The 19,434-nt window shown below is 39.1% G+C and overlaps 1 protein-coding gene and 1 pseudogene across 1 annotated transcript in view; both read right to left on the bottom strand.

The window, feature by feature from the left end:
* The window catches only part of Zswim5 (zinc finger SWIM-type containing 5), a 95,774-nt gene that overhangs the window by 75,317 nt on the left and 1,023 nt on the right, over positions 1-19,434 (bottom strand). The window lies entirely within an intron of this gene.
* On the bottom strand, positions 10,012-10,570 carry LOC150061924 (large ribosomal subunit protein uL6 pseudogene; annotated as a pseudogene).

Genomic DNA, 19,434 nt, shown 5'->3' with positions numbered 1-19,434 from the left:
AGAGGCTCACACCTGTAATCTTAGCTACTCAGGAGGCTGAAATCTGAGGACTGCAGTTCAAAACCAACCCAGGCACTAAAGCCATGAGACACTTATCCCCAATTAACCACCAGAAAACCTAAAGTGGTGCTGTGGCTCAAATAGTAGGGTGCTAGCCTTGAGCTGGCCAGGCCCAGAGTTCAAGCCCCACGACAAAAACAAAACAAACCATGGAGTTTTGGTTGAATGACTTCTTTTGTTGCCAATAATTCTGGTGCTGTAATAATATTTGCAGGGGACATTAGATGAAATGAAAATCTACAAACTTCTGCAAATAGTACTATAATAATGTATCAAAAACTAATTAAGAAAATTAAAATGGATTTGTGATCCATATAAATCTTTATTTGATCTTCATGTGATACCTTAACAACAGAATGGTGTTTATAAAATTAAGCAGATTTAGGGATGGGAGCATGGCCTAGTAGAGTGCTTGCCTAGCATGCATGATGTCCTGGCTTTGATTCCTCAGTACAAAATACACAGAAAAAAGCAGAAGTGGTGCTATGGCACAAGTAAGGGCAGGGAGTTTGGCCTAGTGATAGAGTGTTTGTCTAGCATGCAGGAAGATGCAGGTTCCATTCCTTGGTACTACATATATAGAAAAAAAGCTGGAAGTGGTTCTGTGGCTGAAGTAGCAGCACTCTTGCCTTGAGAAAGCCCAAGGACAGTGCCCAGGCCCTGAGTTCAAGCCCCAGTACTGGCAAAAAAAAAAGGCAGATTTATCAACAAACAATAAAAAATAACATCAAAAACTAGGTGATATTTAGCATCACTGAACATTGCTTGATATTCTGTTAATGGTAATGAACAATAAAATAACCAAGGGGTGAGAAAGGACATGATAGTGAAGCTCAGTCCTTAGTGAAGACATCTGTCCTCCTTGATTGAGAAACCACTTAGACACCAGAGATTCTGTCCAAGAATCTAGAATATAAACTGGAGAAGGCAGACAGTATCAGCTGTGTTAGAAGACAAGCTACAGTGGCTAAGGTTTAAATTTGCCTACTAATCTTACTCTCAAGTTTTCCTAGAAAAGATCTTAAAGGAATTCCTAGAAGAATTGTTTCTTTTTATAAAGGGAACTCACTGTATGAAGATGAAGTGAACTCAAGAGTCACAGGGAATGCACTGCCCAGATCCTTCCTGCAGGACCAGGGCAATCATTTTCTAACTTCCAGCTAAGATGGGTACTGGCAGCTTACAGCTATGTCCTCCACCATAATCTATCTTCAGCCTGCATGTAATAGGTTAAGTTCTCTAAATCAGACAAAATGGAGCTCAGGATGCACCATATGTATTTGGGACCTACAAGATACTTTTTTAAAGATTGAAAAAAGGAAGAAGCCAAACTGCAATACAAGCCTAACAAAAGCTCAGTGAAGAGATATGGCTCAAGTAGTACAATGTTCACCTTACAAACACAAGGTCTTGAATTCAAACCCCTCAAAATCCAAAAACTGCCGGGCATGGTGACTCAAGCCTGTAATCTTAGCTACTCAGGAGTCTGAGATCTGAGGATCAAGGTTTAAAGCCAGCCCAGGCACAAAAGGACCTGAGACTCTTATCTCCCACTAACTTCTAGAAAATGGAAAGTGGGGCTTGGCTCAAGGGCAGGAAGGTACCCTTGACCTGAAGAGCTCAGGGACAGTGCCCAGGCCAAGTTCAAGCCCCATGATCCTCCCTGCCACCCCCCCCCCCAAAAAAAAACTTCAGCCAACTAGTTGTGATTCTCTGAAGCAAGTATTGCCTGTCAAAGAGGTTCATGATATAACATAAAATTAAGACTTTTTTATTGTTGTTGTGGGGCTTCAACTCTGGGCCTGGACTCTGTCCCAGAGCTCTTCAGCTCACAGCTAGCGCTCTACCACTTGAGCCACAGTGCCACTTCCAAAATTAAGACTTTTAAATCTCATCCTGCTTAACTATATGTACGATGAACCTAGAAATGTATAGCCATAGGTGAAACATCTCTGCACCAGACACGTCCTGAACCAGTTGATGGATGAAAACAGCCTCAAGAAAGCTCTTCCTAAAGCTAGGCAGCAAGGAGTTCTTTAAAGAGGAACTATGGAACTCATCTCCACTATGTCAAGGAAAGTGCACCACGCAAGGTTATGCTCCTTCCCCACCAATCAGCCCAAATCTATTCTGAAAAATTCTGAAGTACTACGTACAAAGCTCCCATAGAATTGACCTCTCTTACAACTGCATCAATTCAATCTCTCTGACCCCTAATCTTGCTTCCCTCATTTCCTTTTAAGTGTTCATTATCCTGAAAGCACTTCCCAATGTACCCTCTGCAAACAAATTTCCATGTACATGTCTAATTCCCAGGGAACACAATCTCAATTTCCTCATTCTATAGGAAGATTAAATAAAGAAGTAGCTCTGACCTATTCTGTTCAGCAGCTTCATGGGAAATTATTTTAGCTAGCACAATTATAAAGCTCAGCAGTCTGTAACGTAACAATATCAAGCCATCTTTCTGTTGAAACAACAAAAACCAAAAAAAATTTTATACTGCAGTGTTTGGCTAAATGATAGAACAGGATGAATGTGTCAGAGATTCTGAAACTGAGATAGTTAACAAAAGAAATAGCAAATAGCAGGGTTGTATTAATCCTTAAGAAAACTATTTTACTCATAACCTAAAAATAGAATTGAGAAAGTTAATGGATCAGCTTTATCGAATACACACACACATACACACACACACACACAGAGTATGGCTCAAAGACAACAGGAGTTAATTAGATTAATAAAGAATATTCTCTTACATAAACCAGTGCTTCCTTAGTTTATCTGGTACAGGAACTCTCTTGAGTATCAAAGTAGGCACTGTCTTCTATTTAAAAGTCCATATGTTTTGTAAAATCTAAAAATCATTTCAGGGGTTTCAAAGATCCATTAAAGATCTTTATAGACCTGAAGAAGTTAAGAACTCTTGACCAAAAGTAGGCATGGTCGTGCACAACTATAATCCCTGCTATTTGGAAAGTAGAGACAGGAGGATTATGAATTTGAGGTCAAACTCATAAGATTAGTGAGACCTTCTCTTGAAACAAAATACCTAAACAAAAGAGGCCAGCACAGTGGCTTATGCCTATAGCTACTCAGGAGGCTGAGATCTGAGGATCACAGTTCAAAGCCAGCCCAGGCATGAAAGTCCACAAGAGTCTTATCTCCAGTTAATCACTAAATAGCCAGAAGTAGCACTATAGCTCAGGTGTAGGACAGTAGCCTTGAGCTGAAGAGCTCATGGACAGTATCCAGGCCAAGAGTTCAAGTCCCATGACAGATCAACACAAAAAAAAAGAGCTGTGGGCATAACTCAAGTGGCAGAGAACTTACCTAGTAGTATAGTCAAGACCCTGAGTTCAATCCCTAGTATTGGGAAAAACAAACAAACCTGCCCTAATCATTTTAATAAAGATAATATCACTGTATCCTAAATTAAACCACATTAAGGAAAAAGGGCAAAGATGGTAAACAAAAATTGCAGCCAAATAAACCATATTGTCCTTAATCTTTTTTATTACCATAATTATACATGGAATATATGAATACATTATCATCATAAAACAATTCAAACAATATACATTAAACTAATTTCCCTCTGGGTCACTACCCATTTATATATTTCTTCAAAGAGATTATCAGTTCAATGCAAACCTTTTCAAATTTTTCAATATTTAAAAAAATTGTAGGTAGCTATTAAATGCACAAAGTTGTTTTGCCAGACACTGATGGTTCATGCCTGTGATCCAACCTTCTGAGGAGGCTGAGATCTGAGGATTGCAGTTGGAAGCCAGCCTATGAAAATAAATAAACTAACAATATCAATTTATTTTAACAGACTTCAATAAAACCCATTGAGAATGGGTGGTATTGGTGGGTTTGGGGTTTTTTTTGTTGTTGTTGTTTTCTGTCAGTTGTGGGACTTGAACTCTGGGGCTGGGAGTTTTCATTAAGCTCTTCAGCTCAAGGTTACCACCCCACCCCTTGAGCCACAGTGCCACTTCCTGGGGATTTGTTTTGTTTTGGTTTTGCTGTTTTCTTTGTCTTCTTTAAGGGTGGGGGGAGATACAGATAAAGAGAAGGTAGAGAAAGGAAGGCTAAACAAATGCAATCATGCTACTCAGTATGCACTATGTGGAAAATACCTCTGTAATTTGTCGGTAGGGATGGGGAAAGGAAATGGAAAAACAAAGGAAGGGGTGACATTGTACAACTTGTACTCATGACTTATACAATGGTAACCCTTTTGTACAACACTGTAACAGTAGTAACGATGAAATTTTTTTTTCAGCTGAATAGCCAGAAGTGGTGCTGTGGTTCAAGGGGTAGGGCAGTAGCCTTGAGCCGAAGAGCTCAGGGACAGCACCCAGGCCAAGAATTGAGCCACAGCAACACTTCCTGTTTTCTGGTGGTTAATGGGAGATAAGAGTTTCATGTTCTTAAGTGCCTAGGATGGCTTTGGACCCCAATCCTCAGATCTCAGCCTCCTGAGTAGCTAGAATTACGGGCATGAGCCACCGTGCCCGGCTCTCTTTTTAAGAAACCATTATACCATTTTTTTTTTTTTTGGTCAGTTACAAGACTTGAACTCAGAGGCTGGTAGCTATCCCTAAGCTCTTTTTATTCAAGGCTAACCCTCTACCACTTTAAGCCACAGCACCACTTCTGATTTTCTGGTAGTTAATTTTCTTGTGGTTAAGTCTTATGCACTTTCCTGCATCCGTTGGCTTTGAATTGAGACCCTTAGATCTCAGCCTCCTGATCAGCTAGGATTATAGGCATTGAGTCACTGGCACCCAGCTACTATTCCATTTTCTATAGCAGCTACCCTATCATTTACTCCAAAGGATTCCAATTCTCCACATTCTTGTCAATGTTTGTTATTTTCTGGCTTCGGGGGATATTTTATTTTATTTTAAATAATATCCTGAAGGGTATGAATTGGTATCTCATTGCTGTTTTGATTTCCATTTATCTCACAGTAGTAGTGACCATTTTCCTTGTGTTTATTGGCTATTTGTATATACTCATTTGAGAAATATTTAAGCCCCTTTCCATTTTTAAATCAATATTTTTCACTGAGTTGATGGAGTTCTTTATATATTCTGGATGCTAATACCTTACTAGAAAAATTGGTTTTGAATGGCTAGTTAAGGATCCATTTAGATATACTCAGCAGGCAAATATGCACGTTGATCTTGAATTCTAGAGGAAGAAGCAAACATGTAGACTTAATAGTCTATTTTTTTTTTGCACAGTGACCTTTAAAAAGTATCATATATGGAGCTGGAAATTTGGCCTAGTGGTAAAAGTTCTTGCCTAGTATGCATGAAGACTCAGGTTCAATTTGATCCCTTGATACCATATATATATAGAAAAAGCCAGAAGTGGTGCTGTGGCTTAAGTGGTAGAATACCAGCCCTGAGAAAGCTTAATGAGAGTGCTCAGACCCTGAGTTAAGCTCTGGGACTGGCAAAAAAAAAAAAAGTAAGTATCATACATAAGCTTACTTACCAATCTTGGAAATATCCTGACACTTTTACAGATGAGGAAAACTAAGGCAGATCTCCTGTCTTCAAATATCAACATTAAGATTATTTGGAAGTGCTCTCAGGGGTTCAAAAAGAAGAAATAAGTGAGCCTGGCACCAGTGGCTCACATCTGTAATCCTAGCTATTCAGAAGGTTGAGATCTGAGGATTGTAGTTGAAAGCCAGCCTGGGCAGAGAAGTCCCATGAGACTCATTTCCAATTAACCATTCAAAATTTACAAGCAGTGCTGTGGCTCAAACTGGTGGAGTGCTAGTCTTGAGTAAAAGAGCTCAAGGACAGCATCCAGGCCCAAGAAGAAGAAGATGAAGGAGGACAAGGAGGTGTGTGTGTGTGTGGGGGGGGGGGGTCTAGAGGGCCATCTTTGAGTGGAAAGGCTAAGGATAGCACTTAGGCTCTGACTTCAAACTCCAGTGCTGGCACAGAAATAAATATATAAACAAACAAACAAATAAACAGTACCACGAAATAAAACACACAGAGAAGAAGTAACTGGTCAAACTGATGAAGTTCTCAGCTCTATCACAATCCCTAAAATAGTACAGAGCAAAAAGCTACAATTCCACCCAGGTGACAGTGGCTCACATTTTTTTGTTTGTTTGTTTGTTTTTTTTGCCAGTCCTGGGCTTGAGCTCAGGGCCTGAGCACCGTCCTTGGACTTTCTCAAGGCTAGAGCTCTACCACTTGAGCCTCAGCACCACTTCTGGCTTTTTTGTATGTATGTGGTACCAAGGAATCGAACCCGGGTCTTTGTGCATGCTAGGCAAGCACTTTAACCACTAGGCCAAACTCCCAGCCCAGTGGCTCACATTTGTAATCATAGCCATTTAGGAGCCTGAGATCTGAGGCTTCTCACATTTAAAGCCGAGCCTGGGCAGGGAAGTCCATGAGACTTATCTCTAATTAACCATAAGAAAATTGGAAGTAGAACTGTGGCTCATGTGGTAAGAGTGCCAGCCTTGAATGAAAAAGCTAATGGACAGTACAGGCCTTGAGTTCAAGCACCAGTATTGGCACACACACATACATGCATGCGCATGCGTGTGTGCAAAATTCTTCTAAGTTTATACTTGAAAATAAGAGTTACCATTGCTTAAAATTTTAGTATACATCATGTTATATATTATTACCATTATATCATACATTGTATTACATCATATCATAATGTCTTAAATTCATAAAATATTCATAAATTCATAATATATAAAATTCATAAAGTTGTAGAAATAAATCAGACTATGTTAGAGGATCTGAAACAAGATAGTAATCCTATCTTTGTATGGTAAAAGAAGATAAGGAGGTCAGGAATTTGGCTAGTGGTAGAGTGCTTGCCTAGCATGCACGACGACCGGGGTTAGATTCCTTAGTACCACATACATAGAAAAAGCCAGAAGTGGTGCTGTGGCTCAAGTGAAAGAGCTCTAGCCTTGAGAAAGCCCAAGGACAGTGTTCAGGCCCTGAGTTCAAGCCCCAGGACTAGCAGAAAGGAAGGAAGGAAGGAAGGAAGGAGGGAGGGAGGGAGGGAGGGAAGGAAGGAAGGAAGGAAGGAAGGAAGGAAGGAAGGAAGGAAGGAAGGAAGGAAGGAAGGAAGGAAAAGAAAGAAAATGGTGCTGTGGCTCAAGTGGTAGAGCTCTAGCCTTGAGAAAGCCCAAAGTCATTGATGGGCCCTGAGTTCAAGCACTGGGACTGGTAGAGAGAGAGAGAGACAGATAGACAGACAGACAGACACAGAGAGACAGAGGGAAAGACAGAGACACAGAGAGCCAGAGAGAGACAGAGACACAGAGAGAGAGAGGGAGAGAGAGAGAGAGAGAGGAGAAGAAAAAGAAGAAGAAGAAGAGGAGGAGGAAGAGGAAGAAGAGGAGGAGGAGGAGAAAGAAGAGGAGGAGGAGGAGGATGAGGAGGAGGAGGATGAGGAGGAGGAGGAGGAGGAGGAGGGAGGAGGAGGAGGAGCTAGTGGCTCATACCTGTAATTCTAGCTACTCAGGAAGCTGAGATCTGAGGATCAAGATTCAAAGCCAGCCTGGATAGCTGAATCTGTGAGACTCTTTATCTCCAATTAACCACCAGAAAACCAGAAGTGGGACAGTGCCCAGAAGAGATAGTACCTAAGCCCTGAGTTCAAGACAACAGCAACAAGAGGAGGAGGAGGAGGAGGCAGAGGAGGAGGAGGAGGAGAAGGAGGAGGAGGAAAGGAAGGAAGGAAGAAAGGAAGGAAGGAAGGAAGGAGAGAAGGAAAGAAAGAAAGAAAGAAAGAAAGAAAGAAAGAAAGAAAGAAAGAAAGAAGGAAAGAAAGAGAAAGGAAGAAAGAAGAGAAAAGACAAGACTGGCTTTCTTTGAATTTACTAATGCAATATAAAGGTTTCTACTCAATGGGGCTGGGAGTTTGGCCTAGTGGTAGAGTGCTTACCTAGCATGCACGAAGGCCCGGGTTCGATTCCTCAGTACTATATACATAGAAAAAAAAAACAAAAGTGGTGCTGAGACTCAAGTGGTAGAGCTTTAGCTTTGAGAAAGCCCAAGAACAGTGTTCAGGCTCTGAGCTCAAGTCCCAGGACTGACGAGGGGAAAAAAAAAAGGCTTCTACTAAATAAAACCACACGTGAATAGGGGAAAAGTAATCGTCACCAAAGCTTTCAAAGAAACAACATATGTGCTTATTGAGTACAAAATAATGAACGGATGGACAAGAGCTATTTTAGCCATCAGTTCTACCATATTTCTGTAGCTAAAAGAAGCAATAATTTTCATTAAAAAAAGGATTTTCTAGGAGCCAGGATGACGGCTAGTGGTAGAATGCCTAGCATGCACAAAAACCCAGGTTCGATTTCTTAGTACCACATACACAGAAAAAGCCAGAAGTAGTGCTGTGGCTCAAGTGGTAGAGGTCTAGCCTTGAGAAAGCTCAAGGACAGTGCTCAGGTCCTGAGTTCAAGCCCCAGGACTAGAAAAATAAAAAAGATTTTCTAAAGATAACAAAGCTATTGTAAGGTCAGAAATCTGAAAAGTTTATTTTGAGAAAAAATAGTATTTGATATTTCTGTCTTTGTCCTTATTAATATAATTCCTTTGAATTAATCATGTACTGCAGCATTAGAGGACATAAGAAAATATATGAAGGATCAAACTTGTAACAGTCAATAGTATTCTCAATATTGCAATATTAGACATAATTTGTTAAATTTCTTATAACTGTAATTATTTTAAAATAGGGCAATTTGTATCCAGTTGTTCCCATTCCCCTATTTAATTATTTCCTACTCCCTGCCTTATTATAAAACATTGCATTGAATGCTATTTTTATGTCTCCTATATTAAATTATGTACTCCTTATAATATAGAAATTAAGTTCTATTTTATAGAACATTAAAAATATTAAATTTTATAAACGAATGAACAAGCATGAAGAAAATTATAGCTTGGCATTGCATTAATCCAAGTGTCTTTTGATGACAGTGACAATGGCAAACAATTTATATATACTTGGAAGTAAAACTTTCCAAACTGCAGAGAGAAACAGTCTTTATGTGGTAAGAGAGTAATTCTCTTTCAAATCCATTAGTACACTGAAAGATAGATGAAACTGAATAAAAAAGAGAAAGTTGACACAATCCATTGTATTTGTGCTATAAAAATTATAAAATGGAACATTTAGAAAAAGCAATAAAACTAATAAAGGTTTGCATGTTTTTCTCCAAAAAAAAAACTAATAAAGGTAACCAATTGTTTTGAGAGTAGTGTTTCTGAATATTGGCTGAACATACCTGGAAACTTTTTTAAAATGCTGTAATTTGGTCCTCATTTTCTACAGATTCTTGCGTAAGTATCAGGGAGTGAGTTATGGCACTGTCAGTTTAAATATTTTTTCTGTAGGTGATTGCTTTGAGGGAGTGCCAGTTATGGAGCTTGAACTCAGGGCCTGGGTATCATCTCTAAGCTTTATCTTTTTTTGATCAAGGATAACACCCCACCACTTCAGCCATAGCTTCACTTCCAGACTTTTTTTTGAGGGGAGGGGTGTCAGTTTATTGGGTTTTCCTGCCTGAACTGGCTTCCATACAAGATCCTCAAATCTCAGCCTCCTGAATAGGTACAGCCTGGCTTCCTACAGATAATTTTAATATGAAACTAAGATTGGAACTCAAAATACTTTTTCCCTTTCTAATCTAAGAGATGTATTGCATAAACTACTGCAGATTGGTTTTATAATCTAGTAACTTGTCCCTTTAATTGAACAGCACTTGACCTTTTTCCTCATCCTGATGATCCATCCCTTTTTAGAAACATAACTGCCACTCCCAAATTCTGTATGTGTGTGTGTGTGTGTGTGTGTGTGTATATCTCACCATATACCCTAGAGTAAGTGCTCTGATTTACACATATAGTCCTGTTATTCTTGTTTTTAAACTGTTGTGGTTTGCCAAATCAAAGCAGCTGCATTTGAAACAGATTCAATATTGTTTCCTTCAAGGATTCTATCTCATCCTTCTTGGCTTGAGATACTGAACAAGCAACAACTGGTCTCATGTAAACCCTTCAGATACATTTTTTTTACTCAAGAAATTTAGGATTTCAACAAGAGCTTCATTCTCCTGAATAACAGCCTTGATGCGGAAGTAAGCACACAGAGACCTTGTCTTGTAACAGAAACTCTGTGTTCTGTACACAGCTATACAGATAACATAAACAATAGCCACTACCTCTGTTTCTCAACCATTGATTAATCAAAGCTACTTATTTTTCTTTCCAAGGAGAGTGTCGCTAATGTGACTGAAGTCCCTCCACAGAGTTCCTCTGGGGCCCTTCCAGATAATATTACGTCCCTTCAGAGTGAAGTCAACAATTTCTGGAATGTCAACAATCTGATTGTTGACAATGGGCTTTATTCTCACAACATATTTGACACAAGATTCATAATTCGTTTCTTTTTTCAGTAGCGGGGATTGAACCCAGGACCTCATACTGGTAAGGCTAGCTCTCTATAACACGAGTTTCTCACCTCCAATTCCTTTTAACATAGGCTATTTTCAAAGTAGGTTGTTGCTTTTTATATCCAGGCTGGCCTGGGCTACACTCCTTGGTGCTTCCCCATGTCACTGAGGGTGACATCATGGACCTCTGCATCCATTGTGCTTCCCATGTAGCTGAGATAGCAAGTGCAAGCCACACTGCCTAGCCATTGATTAAGATGGAATCTCCTAAACTCCTTTTTTTTCCTTAGCCCTGGGGGCTTGAACTCAGGGCCTGGGACTGTCCTTGGGCTTTCTCAAGGCTAGAACTCTACCATTTGAGCCACTTTTGGCTTTTTCTGTGTACATGGTACTGAGGAATCAAACCAGGGTCTTTGTGCATGCTAGGCAAGCATTCTACCACTAGACCAAACTCCTAGCCTCCTAAATGCCTTTTTGCCTGGGCTGGCCTCAAATCTCAGTCTCTAGCTCTCCATCATCTAAGTAGCTAGGATTATAAACCTGAGCTTGTACTGAGGTATAATTTACATACAACAAAATTTACCATTTTTTTTGTATGTGTGTGTGTGTGTGTGTGTGTGTGTGTGTGTGTGTGTGTATGTGTGTGTGTCAATCCTAGGGCTTGAACTCTGGGGTTGGTGCTGTTGCTGAGCTTTTGTGCTTCAAGCTAGCACTCTACCATTTAAGGCATACCTCCACTATACACTTTTTGGTAGTTAATTGATGGTAAGAGTCTTACAGACCTTCCTGGCCTGGCTGGCTTTGAACTGAGATCCTCAGATCTCAGCCTCCCGAGTAGTAAGAGTTACAGGTCTGAGCCACTGGCACCCAGCTAAAATGTACCAATCTTAAGCATTCAATTCGGTAAGTTCTGACAAGTGAATATAATCATGTGACCACCAAATTGTGACACAGAACATCATCCCCCTAAAGCTTCCTCAAACTCACCTCCCTAGCATATGATCTATGTTCCAAGAGCTTTGTACTTTCTAAAAATTCACATACATTGAAATAAATTGTATATAGTCTTTTGTGTCTGGCTTGTTTAACATAATCCTTTTGAGATCCATTGCTGGGCTATCAGTTTAATTGCTGAACTATATTCTACTGTATGAATAAAAACAATTTATTCTCTCTTGATAATCATTCTGATTGTTTGCAGTTTGAAGCTATTGTGAATAAAGCTGCTATGAATATTCAAGTCTTTAGATCAACTATGCTTTCATTACTCTCAGGTAAATACTTAGGGGTAGGATTGCTAAATTTCATAATTTTCTTATAAAATTAACTTAAATTATTTTCCAAAGTAGCTATACCATTTGGTATCCAGACCACAAATGTATGAAAAATTCCAATTTCCCCACATTTTTTTTTGCCAGTTCTGGAGCTTGAACTTGGGGCCTGAGAACTGTCTTTGGGCTTTTCTCAAGGATAGAGCTCTACCACTTGAGCAACAGCACCACTTGAGCTTTTTCTATGTATGTGGTACCAAGGAATTGAACCCAGGTTTTTATGCATGCTAGGCAAGCACTATACCACCAGGCCAAACTCCCAGCCAATTTCTCCACATTTTTGCCAGCACTTTGTATTGTCAGTCTTTTTTTTTTTCAGTTTTTTATTTGTAACCAATCTAGCGTGTGTATACTCTGGTTTCTCCTCAGATCTTATAAATCTTTCCCCTTTAAACAATCTAGTATGTGTATAACATACGTTATTTCCTTGGATTTTAATATGCACTTGCCGAAGTGCATACTGACAACTGTCCTTTAAACAAGAAAAATACTAAATAGAATTTCATGGGGCTGGAGTATAAGAGTCTCATGGACTTTTATGCCGGGCTGACTTTCAACTGAGATCCTCAGATCTCAGCCTCCTGAGTAGCTAGGATTATAGGGATGGGCCACCAGCACCCTGCACAAACAGAATTTTTCAAAAACAAGTTTCAGAGATTTAGGGTCAAGTACTTATTCAGTGAAAAGCTTCTTGCCTACAGAAAGATGGCAATATAATCTAGTACTCAGAAACTTAGGTTTTGATGAAAAGTCTAAAGAAGAAATCTAAAGAAGAAAAAGACAGTACTTTAGAAATAAGGGAAATCAATTCCACAAATAAGGTGAACAATTATTTTCTGGGATTTATATAAATCTCTAAATACTAATTCAATAAACAATCAAGCCAGGTGCCAGTGGCTCATGCCTATAATCTGAGCTACACAGGAGGCTAAGATCTGAGGATCACAGTTTGAAGACAGCCAAGGCAAGAAAATCTGTGAGACTCTTATCTCCAAGTAACAGCTAAAAACTGAAAGTAGAGCTGTGGCTCAAGTGGTAGACTGCTAACCTTGAGCAAAAAAGCATAGGGACTGCCCAGACCCAGGACTTGTACACACACACATACACACACTTCAAGACCTAGTTAATAGTAAGCACTGAGGGTATTTTTCTTTTATCTATGTAATGTTTTAAAAATTAGAAACATCCAGAAATTAGGTCATAAAATGCCAGTATTTTTTCCAGGCTTCAGTAACATATAAACCAAGATATGTCCAAATTAGATAAATTTTAAAAGGACTGAGACAATTTACTGATTTATTCAATAAACATTTACTGAGAACCATTTTGGGTAAATCACATTAACCATTCTAAGGGAGAAGAGTTACACTGAAAACCACAAATTAAGGCCGGGAGTTTGGCCTAGTGGTTAAAGTGCTTGCCTAGCATACATGAAGACCCAGGTTCGATTCCTTGGTACCACATACATAGAAAAAAGCCGGAAGTGGTGCTGAGGCTCAAGTGGTAGAGCTCTAGCTTTGAGAAAGTCCAAGGACAGTGCTCAGGCCCTGAGCTCAAGCCCAGGACTGGCAAAAAAAAAAAAAAAGAAAACCACAAATTAAAGTGATTATGACTTCCTTAGCACACCAGCTAAGAGTAGCCAAGACCTATGCTGCCTACACCAGGAATGACTATTTAAATAAATTACAAGGTAAAGAACTCACATAAAAGTCATCTGAAATTGGGTAAGGAGTTTGGCCTAGTGGCAGAGTGCTTGCCTAGCATGCACAGAGACTCGGATTCGATTCCTCAGTACCACATACATAGAAAAGCTGTAAGTGGTGCTGTGGCTCAAGTGGTAGAGCACCAGCCTTGAGGAAAAAGCCCAAGGACAGTACTCAGGCCCTGAGTTCAAGTCCCAGAACTGGCAAAAAAAAAAAAGTAATCTGAAATTAATTCTTTTCCTTTTGTCAGTGCTCAGCATCAAACTCAGGACCATGCACATGGTAGGCAAGACCTCTACCATTGAGCTATATTCATAACCCTGAATAGATAATAAACTATTTCTAATATCAAACACTAGTGTATAAAGTTCTGTATTTAACACGTATATATCCACATAATACTCACCATAGTAATATACTGGCAGTTAATACTTTGCCTTTTTTTTTTTTTTTGGCTAGTCTTGGGCTTGAGCTCAGGGCCTGAGCACTATCCTTGGACTTTCTCAAGGCTAGAGCTCTACCACTTGAGCCTCAGCACCACTTCCGGCTTTTTTTTCTATGTATATGGTACTGAGGAATTGAACCCAGGTCTCCGTGCATGCTAGGCAAGCACTCTACCACTAGGCCAAACTCCCAGCCCCAATACTTTGACTTTTTATAGTCATGGTTGAAACAAGAGAAATGACTTGTTTCACAGAGGCATAAATAAACTTGTAGTCTTTTTCTTTAAAAATGAATAGTTAAAGCTGGGTGCAATGGCTCACATCTGTAATCCTAGCTACTCAGGAGGCTGGGATCTGAGGATGGCAGTTCAAAGCCAGCCCAGGCAGCTCAGCCAAAGCCAGCTCAGGGCCTGAGCACTGTCCTTGGATTTTCTCAAGGCTAGAGCTCTACCACTTAAGCCTCAGCACCACTTTCGGCTTTTTTCTATGTATGTGGTACAAAGGAATTGAACCCGGGTCTTCTTGCATGCTAGGCAAGCATTCTACCACTAGGCCAAATTCCCGGCCCCTAAAGTTCATGAGATTCTTATCTCCAATTAACCACCAGAAAACCAGAAGTGGAGCTGTGGCTCAAGGGGGGTTAGGATGGTAGCTTTGAGTTGAAGAGCTCAGGGATAGGCCCAGAGTTCAAGTCCCATGATTAAAATATATACATATATATATATTAACCACACTTCAGTAATATTAGATTTTTATAGTTTTTTTTAAACTTATGGTGCTGATAATCAAACCTGGGACTTTGTACTCTACCATGTAGCTATAGTCCCCAAAACTCCTAAAACAGAGATAACGTCTAATACTCAAAGCTGGAATACGGTGTAAACAAGTGTGGAGATGTTACAAACCTCCACTCCCCCACATAAAAGCCAATAAATTAATTTATTTTTATTGGCTTCTGTCAGGTATTTTTCTCCAATGTAATAAAAACAAACTAAATATAGAATCAATACTGGGGGCTACAGGTATAGTTCAGATCAACACTGAATCACCTGCACTGCACACATATACAGATGTATGTGCACACACATAAAATCAACAGCAGTTGTACTTACTACTGACGCATTTCACAAAAGTTATACTACAGAAAAAGTTCAGAGACGTGTTTTAGATGATATACAATTTCTGCCACAATTATGAACGTATTACTTGATGTCTAAGTTGTAGATGAATTTCTAAAATGGTCTGTTTTTGTCTATAATGGTTAACTTTGTACTTGTACCTCATCCACAAGGTAATACTTAGTACTGAAGCTCTAGTCTGGGAGATCATTAAAGGACAAATTATGTGCTTGTTTGAAAATATATGGACTATAAGTATAGAGATTTGAGGAAGTCGCCTGTCAGAATCTATTTAAAATTTCTGGATATTCACATAATTAAATTATGCTAGATACAAAAGGCTCCTCCATGATGAATCGTTTTTTAAGTCCAAATAAATAAATTTTAGTGTTAAAGAGAAAAAACTATTAATATTACTTTTCTATTAATTGATTCTGATTTCTTGAGAAGGAACAAATCTTTAAGTTTTGTGAAACAGAGAATTTAATTTGGAATGGGAAAAGATCAAAATTTTAAAACCATTAGTAAATTACAATTGTTTAATTATTAGGATATCTGCAGACTATTGAATAAATATTTTCCAAGGTTTATAGTGCTATTTCCATGTTTCCAAAACATCTTAAAGATATGGTTGCCAGGTGCTGGTGGCTCAAATCTGTAATCCTAGCTACTCAAGAGCTGAGATTTGAGGATCATGGTTCAAAGCTAGCCAGGGCATGAAAGTCTATGAGACTTTTATCTCCAATTTACCACCAGAAAACCAGAATAAGTGGTAGAGCACTAGCCTTCAGCTGCATAGCTCAGGGACAGAGTTCAAGCACCATGACCGACAAAAACAAAAATATAGTTGTGGCCAAGTACCTGTAATCCTAGCTACTCAGAAGGCTGAGATCTGAGGATCAAGGTTCAAAGCCAGACCAGGTTGGAGAGCCTGTGAGAATCTTATCTCAAATTTACCATCAAAAAACCCTAAGTGGAGCTGTGGCTCCAATGGGTGCTCTACACTTGAGCAAAAAAGCATAGGGACAGTGTCCAGCCTCTGAAGTAAAGCCTTAGGACACACGTGTACATAAAAAATATGGTTGTGAAAAACACTGTACTCCATTATCTTTATAACAACAACTGATCAGACTGCAAGTCTACTGACACAGTTTCAAACTTACAGATATCCACGAAAAAGAAAATTTGCAATTTTCCCTTTTAAAGGAGCAGTATTTCTGATTTAGTACTATTATTTTTTAAAGGTATATCCTTTGTACACAACAAATTCTCCCCTTTTTGGACATCAAGGTAAACAAAGCTTTTATTCTGATTCAAAAATACGTCATTTTCAGGCGGGGAGTTTGGCCTAGTGGTAGAGTGCTTGCCTAGCATGCACAAAGACCAGGGTTGGATTCCTCGGTACCACATACATAGGGGAAAAAAAAAAGCCAAAATTGGCGTTGAGGCTCAAGTGGTAGAGCTCTAGCCTTGAGAAAATCCACAGACAGTGCTCAGGCCCTGAGCTCAAGCCCAGGATTGGCAAAAAGAGAGAGAGAGAGACAGACAGAGACAGAGACAGAGACAGACAGAGGTGGGAGGGAGATGTTATTTTCTACAAAGTACCTGATCCTATGGATTTCATTACTGAGTAGATATGGAAAGTAACCAGAAATTTTACAATTTAACTGACACATGGAATGTAATTTTAGTTACAGAATTTAACTTGTATATGGAAATCCATCAGATGTTATAGAACCTATATACTCTTTATAGAAGTTTCAATCTGCTTTTATTTCTTTCAAAACTTTTGTCTTGGGGGCTAGGAGTGTGGCCTAGTAGCAGAGTGCTTACTTAGCATGCACAAAGCCCTGGGTTCAATTCCTTGGTACCACATATTCAGAAAAGGCTGGAAGTGGTGCTGTGGCTCAAGTGGTAGTGTGCTAGCCTTGAGAAAGCCCAAGGACAGTGAGCGCCCAAGACCAGAGTTCAAGCCCCCAACTAGCAAAAACAAACAAAATAAAATGTTTTCTTTTTTCCTTTAAAAAGAAAAAGCTTTTGTCTTATGTTGTCTTTTTTTTTTTTAGTCCAAGACCAGGACTTGAACTTGGTACCTGACATTTTTGCTCATTGACTGGGCTCTACTTACTCAGCCCCAGCTCCAATTCCTTAGGTTGTGCCTTTAAAACAAGTTTAAATTTAAGCTGGGCGCAGTGGCTCATGCCTGTAATCCTAGCTATTCAGGAGGCTGAGACCTGAGGATAATGGTTCAAAGCCAGCCAGGGCACTGAAGCCTATGAGACTCTTATCTCACCAGAAAACCAGAAATGGTGCTATGACTCAAATGGTAGGGTACTAGCCTTGAGCTGAAGAGCTCAGGGAGAGTGCCCAGGTCCAGAGTTCAAGCCACATAACCAACCAAAAAAATACAAAAAGGTTACATTTCCATATGAATCTTCTTTTAAAGAGTTTTGGCACAGTCGCTCATATCTGTAATCCTGGCTACTCAAGAGGCTAAGATCTGAGGACGCAAATTCAAAGGAAAAAAATCCATGAAACTCCATCTCTAATCAGAAAAAAGCCAGACTGGAGGGATATGCAAGTGGTAAAGTGCTCCAGCTGTGACTGGAAAAAAACCATGATAAATCACAAGGCCCTAAGTTCAAGTCTTGGGTACTGGCACAAGAGGGGGAGAGGGATGACTGATTTAAACATGATCTAGCTTATCCACAAAATCTAATTTGACTTGAACTATTCTTTTTAATCGCTTTTAAAATAGATACCTTTTTGTGGGGATGGGAGAGGGAAACTGGGAGAGAGTGAAGGAAGGGAAGGATGACTGCTCAAAATGTACTTATTACCTGACTTACGAAATAGCGATCCCTCTGTACATCACCTTACTTTTTTCTCATTTGCTCTTTAATGTTTGAACATTCTTTTAAATCTGTCTTACTGTAAAGTGACAGTTTAAGTTCTTTCATTTAAAACATTTTAAACAAGAATCTTAAGCATTAACTCAGAAAGATTAAAGCTTACAGATTAATACTTATATTTATTTTCATGTTTTCAACATTTTAGTATTCAACTTGTGTACCTTAATTATCTGTTTATTCACTCTAAAATACACAGAAACACAGAAAGGACTAACATCTTTCAAATAAGCAAAACTTTCTCAGTTCACTGTTAGATTTTCATTTTACAATTGCAAAAAAAATTATGGTATGCTGTTGTTTTAATAAGAAACACAGGATTTAGTGCTTCTCAAAAACCCTAAGCAGACTGCTTTATATGAAATACTGCTATGTACTCCTCTTCAAATGAAAATAATTTTAGAAAGGTTAGTTTTAACTGGGTATAAGAGAGATAGATATATGGGGTCAATATATGCATGCCTGAGCTTGTGAAATAATCTCCTACCAACTTCTTTCAAAAATCAATATTTTCTTTAATAAACACATAGGCATGTACTGTACAATAAAATGCATAATGTATACACTTCCATAATGTAGAATGCTATGTAATCCGAACGAGGGGGGAAACAACGTTTTAAAATTTTCCACACAGAAAGTCGATGTTAAACAATGTCTCTTTTTTTTTTCCCCCTTAATCATTCCACAAATCAGGTACAGCCTATTTATATATTTAATAGATTAACAAGCTGGCTAGAAGCTCAAGAGGAGTAAAAGAAAATCACCTTCCATTTTCATATAAAAAAGATGAAACAAAAGCATATAAAGACTTGTTAAATGAAAAGCATTTGAAATCTAATGTGACCAGCTTTTGATTTACCCTAGTCTGACAAGGAAGAGAAACCCCACCCCCACTCCAGATTGTGTGGCTTTTTTTTTTTTCCCTTGGATGGGGGGTGTGGAAAGGAGAAGCTGTCAATTTCCATCTTCGGTTATTGTTAGTCCCGTCTAAATGCCCAAGCATCACTGGTTCAGGGGGAAAAAAATATTAAAGTAGACAATTCAAATAGTCTGAAATGCAAGGTATCTTGTTCTTGTTTTTATTTTGCTTTCCCCCCCACCATGTTAAAGTTAATTACACCGAGATTCGATCTGCTAGGGCGATACACTGGCTGTGACAGCCTGTCCCTCAAACACTCCCAGACCGCTTGCTTCGGATTCACTCACAATCCTCTCCTTTCTAAACTTAAATGGGGGGGGGAGCATTTAGAAATTAGTACATACAAAAAAAAAGGCACACTTCCCTATTTTTTTTTTTTGCCTCTGGTGTGGGACAAGGATGAGAGAGAGAGAGAGAGAGAGAGAGAGAGAGAGAGAGAGAGAGAGAGAGAGAGAGAGAGAGAGAGAGAGA

Source organism: Megascapheus bottae, chromosome 6 (assembly GCF_031878675.1).
Source record: "Megascapheus bottae isolate mThoBot1 chromosome 6, mThoBot2.hap1, whole genome shotgun sequence".
In the NCBI taxonomy this organism is placed as follows: domain Eukaryota; kingdom Metazoa; phylum Chordata; class Mammalia; order Rodentia; family Geomyidae; genus Megascapheus; species Megascapheus bottae.
Note: the sequence above shows the minus strand (reverse complement) of the source record. Positions and strands in the feature narration are given on the sequence as shown.